Here is an 8,230-nt window from a genome sequence, read left to right on the forward strand (position 1 = left end):
GATGGACATGGTCAGAAACAATGCTCAGGTAGGCCGTGGCATTTAAACGATGCCCAATTGGCACTAAGGGGCCTAAAGTGTGCCAAGAAAACATCCCCCACACCATTACACCACCACCACCAGCCTGCACAGTGGTAACAAGGCATGATGGATCCATGTTCTCATTCTGTTTACGCCAAATTCTGACTCTACCATCTGAATGTCTCAACAGAAATCGAGACTCATCAGACAAGGCAACATTTTTCCAGTCTTCAACTGTCCAATTTTGGTGAGCTCTTGCAAATTGTAGCCTCTTTTTCCTATTTGTAGTGGAGATGAGTGGTACCCGGTGGGGTCTACTGCTGTTGTAGCCCATCCGCCTCAAGGTTGTGCGTGTTGTGGCTTCACAAATGCTTTGCTGCATACCTCGGTTGTAACGAGTGGTTATTTCAGGCAAAGTTGCTCTTCTATCAGCTTGAATCAGTCGGCCATTCTCCTCTGACCTCTAGCATCAACAAGGCATTTTCGCCCACAGGACTGCCGCATACTGGATGTTTTTCCCTTTTCACACGATTCTTTGTAAACCCTAGAAATGGTTGTGCATGAAAATCCCAGTAACTGAGCAGATTGTGAAATACTCAGACCGGCCCGTCTGGCACCAACAACCATGCCACGCTCAAAATTGCTTAAATCACCTTTCTTTCCCATTCTGACATTCAGTTTGGCGTTCAGGAGATTGTCTTGACCAGGACCACACCCCTAAATGCATTGAAGCAACTGCCATGTGATTGGTTGATTAGATAATTGCATTAATGAGAAATTGAACAGGTGTTCCTAATAATCCTTTAGGTGAGCGTATATATATATATATATATATATATATATATGAGTATACTGTATATATGTAGATTCTTATTGTGTATTCTATATATACTTTATTTTCTATCCAATTTTTATTCTTATTCTATTTATTTATTTTATTATTATGATCTCTGTCTTGTTGCTGTACTGTATTGTTGTGCACTGGAAGCTCCTGTCACCAAGACAAATTCCTTGTATTTGTAAGCATACCTGCCAATAAATCTGATTCTGATATTTCAACACCAACTAATATTATTTACTGTAAACACATTCCCCATTCTTGCATAAACTTGCTTCTCTAATTGCATCATAATAGATTTTCATGGTTGGTCATACCTGAGGCATTCCCCTCTAGCAAAGTGTCAAACATCTTTTAGGATACAGTTTCACTTGCCCTGAATTGCTGGTTTTATGTCATCCTTAACTATCTGAACCTATTTCATTGCCACTCCATTGCCAACAAAAACAGATCCGTGGATATGGTTATGATAACCTGATATAACTTACTGAAGGTTTGGCCATAAATAGGCTTCACAGTAGAATGGCACAATTAAATTCACACAGATCTGGGTGGAGGGTCTTTCAGTTTTTGGTTTTCTTCCTCTTTCTCAAAAATGACGAAATTTATGAGACTTGTTTGGTCATACTGATTTACTCTCAGGCAATGATCTAAGAGCAGTCAGAGTCATCTTATTTTACAGAGCTCTAAACCATACAGACAAGAACACATGGAGAAATCAAAATGTTCAAAGGCATTTGGCTGATGGTTTAAAGAACTCAAATGTGAACTACCACACCAGAGACATTAAGTCTGACTGCACATATATGATCATGTGCCCAGGGTCAACTTCAAAAGGAAAATAATCCTATGAAGTTGAAATTTGACCAATAACCAACAATAGTCATTACTGCACTAAAGTAGTAGTCCAAGGCACTCAAAGTAGGGTATGAATTTATAAAGCCTTTATTGAATCATTGCTAATATGTTAAAATATTCCACATAGCTGTCACGAACCCCGCTCCCTCGCTCCGCCCCCTCGAGCTTCCTCGCTCGTTTTGCTCCCTCGGGCTTCCACGCCCGTTTTGCTCGCTCGAGCTTGCACGCTCGTTTTTGCTCCTACGAGCTCACATGCTCGTACACTATCTCCCCCCTCGGGCTCACATGCCCGCTCCCAATCGCCAGAACATTATGTACACCTGCACTCGTCTCAATCACCCCTTTATTCGTTACACCTGCACCGCTCGTTAGTTCCCCTATTTATATCACAGCACATTCGTTTCACACGGGTTGGTTAATGTGTTTAGTTTCCCGTATCTTTGCCCCCCGCTAGTCTCGTCTAGTTTTGAACTCCTCTTGTCTTCCTCTTAGCTTGCCAGCTCTAGTATTCCCCTAGCTCCCCTGTTTGTTCTACTCGATAGATTTTCTCTACTCTGATCCTGTTTCCCGGTTTCCACCTCCCCACTCTTGTTGACCACTCTCTCCCGGATTTGCCCCTTTACTCGACTTTGATTCCCCGGCTTTTGACCCTACGCTTCCCTCGACAACTCTTCTCAGGATTTACCCTGTTTGTACTTTTGCACGCTTTGTGGAATAAAGCAGTTTCCTCCGACATTGTGACTGTCTCGTCTTGTGTGTGTGTGTGCGGGTTACAATAGCCATGATTCAATAAAGGTTATTGATATTTATACCCTAGTTTGAGTGCCAAGAACTACTAGTTTTGAATAGAAGATCCTTTATCAAAAGAGCACTCCAAAATTATATCTTGATATTTAACAGGCTATTGACAGTATTCAATATACAGTATATCTTGATAATTATGTATTTGCTCTGATATGGCTCAGAATTATAATTTTTTTAATTAGAGGAACCATCATTTCATCCAAACAGGCCAAGTTGATTTAATACTTTAAAGGCATTAAACAAAATGTACCTAAAGAAATCATGCAGACATGTTTCTTTCCTCCTCTTCAAGGTGGCCGGGCTCCTCGTCCCCTGGCAGATGGCCGCGGCTGCACCGTAGGGGTGGACGGTAGTGGCAAGAACTCTACTACGGCATATCCCTCCTCCTTCCCGGGTTTCGGCACCAGTGTAACATAGTTCAATGGAAAGGAGGAGGCGAGAACCAGCTTGGCAATATAAATTATATTTTAATTGTAAACTTAATCCAAAGACAAACACATACACATGACGGACAAGTCCGTAAACCATCTCTCTCTCCAGCAGCATCCTCCGCAGTCAGCCTTTATCCCTCTCGGAGGCTTGATAAGCCTGATAAGAGACCGGGTGTGTAGAATCACGACCCGGCCCGCCCTCCACCCTGCCACAATTATATTTGAAAATATTGAATTATTTTCATTTAGAAGACCATTTTTTTTAGACTATTGTCATCCATTTAGACTCCTAGAATCAATAATTAGTAAAGGTCACTGAATGTGATGTTGACATAGTATTTCATGGATAAACAGTGATCAGTTACTTGCATAACAATTCTTAACGAGAAGGCATGGTCTAATCATTTGAGTGCTGCTTTTGTCCAGAAATTCATAAGCATTGAGCACAAATGTATTTAACGTGGTGCAAAACTGCAAAGGGAGTTGAGTGTTTCTCCTTGTAATGCTGATAGAGCTCTAGGATATTCATCAATGACTCAAATTTGTTTAAATTAAGTTTAACAGGTATTTCTTGTGGGAGAGATTCTAAAATTATGGACAGCTGCTCAAGGGTGTTAAAGAGACCTAGTTTTACTCAGGATAGTCATATTTTGTAATAAATTCATCAACAACAAAAGAGAAAGTAGTAAAAAATTCAACTTGTGAAACTAAAACTATCTTTACCGCACTAATGCAATCAGTTCAGCATTTATGTGTGGAATATTTATGTGTGTTTTACATTGTGAATATTTAATATTGTGTATTTGTGTATTTTGATGCATTTGATGGACAAAACCCTTCCAAAGACATGAGGTGCATTGCAAACCATACACCTCTGCACTTTTCTATGCCATTTTGTAGTGCAAGTAGTGTTTTTATACTAAAAATGCAGTAGTCAATAAAAAAGAAAACATCCTTCACACTATCTTGAAAAGAGTGTTGCAATTTTGTAATACTCTTTGCAAGCTAAGATAGTGTGAAATACATTTTGTAACACTCTTTGCAAGCTAAGATAGTGTGCAGAATGTTTTCTTTTTTTATTGACAGCCGCACGCAGCTTGTGTCCTACCCACCTTTCTATTACTTTTCAGGTGTCCAAGGTTAGTTGTTCATTGTACACTAAAAATGCTAAATGCTAAAAAGTGTACTATGAGTACTCGGATGATGCACTTCAGTTGTCAAAACAGAATGTTGAACAATACATGCACTTAGTGATCACAGCTTGTTGTTCGTAGCAAAAGAGGCAGAGTTAACTGGCTGTGTTTCTGGTCTGACAAAACAGTTGTAAATAATGGAGAATGGAGAAACTAGCTAAACTTGAGTGAAGACAGCACCTTACAAACGTAAGTTGAATGCTTTACCATCACCCCACGCTGTGTGAATATGTACATTATTTTAGATAATGTAAAATAATGTACATTATTTTCAAATGCATGTGATGTGTTGTCACTCAATTAAGTTGAGTGACAACACATCACATGCATTTGAAACATAACTTCCATCAGCTGGTAACGGTGAATTCTTCCAAGTAGTAAAAAACGTAGAGTTCCGTTTGGGACGATACTCCACTTTTTAAAAATGTACATGGTAAATAGCTGAGTGCATAGTGTATAGTGCATCATTTGGGACACAGCTAAAGTGACAAATGGGTGTATGACACACAGTGATAATTCAAATAATAATAAAAACATGTTCATCAGGAGTTTGTTAGATGTGCAATGTAAAATTGAGAAAACGTGAAAGTTCACCTCTAAATTCTTCTATAGATTTGACATGGAATTGTTCAATGTGGACTGGATATTACATTTACGTTTTGAAATGCATCGATCTTCCCTTCCCCCCTCTTCCAAAAACACTCAAAGACTTATTGATCGTTGATCAGCGGTAGGCTCATTTATAATTTATTTTCTTTTTTCTCCCCTTTTCTTCCCAGTTTGAAATGCCCAATTCACAATGTGCTCCAAGTCCTCGTGGTGGTGTAGTGACTCAATCCTGGTGGCGGAGGATGAGTCTCAGTTGCCTCTGCGTCTGAGACCGTCAATCCACGCATCTTATAATGTGGCATGTTGAGCGCGTTACCGGTGAGAAGTATGCGAATGGCGTGGTGGTGGCATAGTGGGCTAAAGCACTGAACTAGTAAGCAGAATGTTGGTGGTTCGATCACCACAGCCACCCCCATTGTGTCCTTGAGCAAGACACTTCACTCCAGATTGCTCCGGGGGGATTGTCCCTGTAATAAGTGCACTGTAAGTCGCTTTGGATAAAAGCGTCTGCCAAATGCATAAATGTAAATGTAAATGTAAGTAGCACAGGCCCCCAAGGCTGATTTATAGAACTATGTAACACAATTTTTTGTTCCTGGGTAGTATGTGTTATTTCCTAATTGCTTATGCCTCAAAAGTATAGAAAATGGCTATTAATCCCCACAAGCTTTGCTTTTGTGACCAGGACAGTGATATTTTGAAATATACCTATTTCCATTGAGAAAATGGGGAACTTGTGTCTTCATTCACATAAAGTCAGAAAAAACAACATATGAATCCAAATTAACATGTATTTATCCTAAAGTAATACATAAATGACTACAAAAGATTTAGAAGTGAGTCCTTTTTCGAGATTTACGATTATACTGTAAATCACTTTCACGAATCAGCCCCCAAATGTAGTCTCCCAACATGATCTCATCATGAGCGGCGTTCAAAGTCCAGAATATCCTGATGGAAGTGCTAGCCTTGCTACTCCTAGTACACTCCCATGTTCTCCTTGAATTTATCAAGATGAGCATCAAGGATATGGACTTTGAGGGACATCCTACAGCCCATTGTGCCATAGATCTTCACCAGAGTCTCAACCAGCTCCACATAGTTTTCGGCCTTGTGATTGCCCAGGAAGCCACGAACCTCTGCACTTTTCTATGCCATTTTGTAGTGCAAGTAGTGTTTTTATGCTAAAAATGCAGTAGTCAATAAAAAAGAAAACATCCCGCACACAATCTTGAAAAGAGTGTTGCAATTTTGTAATGCTCTTTGCAAGCTAAGATAGTGTGAAATACATTTTGTAACACTCTTTGCAAGCTGTTCCAAGCTGCTTTCTCCTTACTAGTGGGGAATTCATTGCACTCCAGGATCTTCTTTATCTGTGGTCTGTCTAAGACACCGGCTTTGAGCTTTGCCTCAGACAGCTTAGGGAAGAAGTGTTAAAGGTACTTTAAGGCTGCCGACTCCTTATCTAGAGCTCTGACAAATTATTTCATAAAGCCCAATTTGATATGCAGTGGTGGCATCAGCACATTTCCAGGGGTCCACCAGTGGCTCCCAATTGACGTTGTTCCTCCCCACAGAGAACTCAGTCTGCTGTGGCCAGTCCCACCTGTGGTAGCGCGCCTTGGTGTCCCTGCTGTCCCAAAGCCAAAGATAGCAGGGAAACTTGGTAAAACTGCCTTGGAGACTCATCAGGAATGCCACCATTTTGAAGTCTCCTATGACCTTCCAGCCATACTCTTCATACTTCAAGGCATCCAGCCAGGTCTTGATGCTGTTGTAATCCTCTTTGAGGTGCACCGAGTGAGCCAGGGGAAGAGACGGGTATTTGTTACCATTATGGAGCTTTGAGGCTCCTGGATGAGCTGTCAATGAAGAGGTGCCACTCATTCTGGTTACAGGTGATTTCGACAGGCATGCCGAAATATGCATTGTAAGCCTCACACATCTTAGCAGATGCTTCCACAGAGTACTTTTTTGCTCTTGTCTTGATAAATTGTCCGCATACATAGCAAAATGTGTCTGCCGGATTCTTGCAGCCTCTTGATGCCATCTCAGAAAAATGCAGATATGTATCCATTTAGACTAAACTGAACTGGTGGGCTTAAGGCCCCTGTATTTATACTGCTATCTATATTACTGGAAAGTTCTAGAAGGTACTCCAAGTTTACTCAGCACTGAATCTATCTGGAATGTTCTGGAAAATAAGTAAATTTGAAAATATCACTGTCTTGGTCACAAATGCAAAGTTTGTGGGGAATAATAGCAATTTTGTATACCTTTGAGGCATAAGCAATTAGGGAACATTAGGAAAGTAGGGGACCTGGTTAGCTCAGCAAATAAAGGCAGACTACCACTATCATTGTATATAATAGCCATTTAAATAATAATAATAAATAATAGCCATTTTCTATACTTTTGAGGCATAAGCAATTAGGAAATAACACGTACTACCCAGGAAGCAAAATAAAATAATAATAATAATAATTTGTTACACGGTGTCAAAGATCAAAATAAAATCTGGGTAGCTCAGCAAGTAAAGGTGGACTACCACTATCATTGATTGAATGAAATGGCACTCATTCTGTTACAAAAATAATTCATTACTAAAATAATGTCTGCATGCTATGCATACCTTTAATCATTGTTGTGTTTGTAATTCTTATGTACAATTATTATGTTTGTATTTGTTTTGGAGAGGCTTCTGGACACTTGGAGATGTTATAAAAGGCTTAAAAACATCATGAGCTTCATGAGCCCAATTGTCTTCCCTGTGTTGATGTATTTCCTATTGTAACAGGAAGTTTGGGTAGGATTTTTTTCTAAAATAGCTAGTAGGCTTTAGATTTTGTTTTTAAGTTGCTAGTTGGTGGCAGATGAAATTAGGAGGGGGGAGAGCATTTGATTGGGCAAAAATCGGTGTAATCAAAGATATTATAAGATGATACAGGTAACTCGAATACACATCTCGAAATCCTAACACTGAATGTGGTGTCTATAGTGGTAAAAAAATAAAATAAATTAAAAAAAATATATATATATATATATATATATATATATATATATATATATATATATATATATATATATATATATATCTTTTTTTTTTTTTTTTTGAGAATTGAGCTAATTGTACCATTGTTGTAAAATGTAACTGCTGATTTGAAATATGCTATTTGATCTTAATCTTGACTAACAACAAAAAAGCAGTATAATTTGGGCTAAGTACGGTCTGTGCATGAACATTTCCACAAATGCAACAAATGCCCATTAACTACAAACATGTTTATCCTAAGTAATAGGAAGGAAAATAAGATTGTACATGCTCAGCCTGCTCAATTACAACATATATTTTTTTTCTCTGTGTGGTGGTGTGCTTGATGAATTCAATATTCAAGAGTTTCATCTGCACTTGTCATTTATTCTAAAGTTTAATTCCTCTGGGTCCAGCTATTCTGCTGAAACCCTAAATTCTAAGT

This window comes from Xyrauchen texanus, chromosome 3, assembly GCF_025860055.1.
Source record: "Xyrauchen texanus isolate HMW12.3.18 chromosome 3, RBS_HiC_50CHRs, whole genome shotgun sequence".
Classification (NCBI taxonomy): domain Eukaryota; kingdom Metazoa; phylum Chordata; class Actinopteri; order Cypriniformes; family Catostomidae; genus Xyrauchen; species Xyrauchen texanus.